We start from the raw sequence: 885 nt of genomic DNA on the forward strand, positions 1-885 counted from the left end.
GGAGTGGAGGGGAGATGAGTGAAGTGGCTAGGGTTTGATCCTGCGAGCAGATGGGAAGGGATTTATGTAGGGTCAGGTGGGCCAGCATGGACCGGGTTCAACGTGACAGGCGTGCCCGGGTGTCCCATATCCGCCCCATATTTGGGATGGATATGGGGGGTGCCGGTCAGCCCGGGCGTTTGAGGGCCGTTTGAGGGGCCCGTCTGGGTCAAACAATCATGACCAGACAGTGACCGGGCGGCCCGCCCAGACGTATGAGGCGGGTTTGAGGCGTCCGGCTGTAGATGTTCTAAGAGTGCTAGCATATGCCTTCTTATTATCCGCCTGCACAACCAACATTAATTTATCACAATGGATCCAAGGACAATGACCCCAGAGGCTCGAGAATTGTAGGAGTAGGTGCGAGATTTCATCATAAGTTCGGGGAACCTCAAAGAAGAGTACAAAGCACACGCCGGCGGAGGAGGTGCTGGTGCACACGCCGCGGGAGGGGGCGGTGCACACAACGACGTGGTGTTGCAATATTTTTGTTGATAGCTTACCAAGCTGACCACTTGGTACAACGACGTGGTGTTATTTTGGACATGTCACCGATTATTGCTTTTGTTCATGCAACTTGTCAACAACTAGGTGTATGATTGCCTAATGTGCCAAACCTCTTATTTTGAAGGGAATTCAAATATTTGAGTGAGAAAAAAAATAAAGGTGGAGATTAGTGACCATGTGTCTTTATGTCGTCTCGGCGGCCTTCATATCTATATGAAGCGCGCTTCATATGCATTATGATGATCATCAATATGAGTGACATTATAAGAGTTGCTCTAAGGCCTTTCAAAAAAAAAGAATATGGGTCCTGTCAAGGAGGGGATATGTCACATGTAAGGG

Source organism: Triticum dicoccoides, chromosome 5A (genome assembly GCF_002162155.2).
Source record: "Triticum dicoccoides isolate Atlit2015 ecotype Zavitan chromosome 5A, WEW_v2.0, whole genome shotgun sequence".
Lineage (NCBI taxonomy): Eukaryota > Viridiplantae > Streptophyta > Magnoliopsida > Poales > Poaceae > Triticum > Triticum dicoccoides.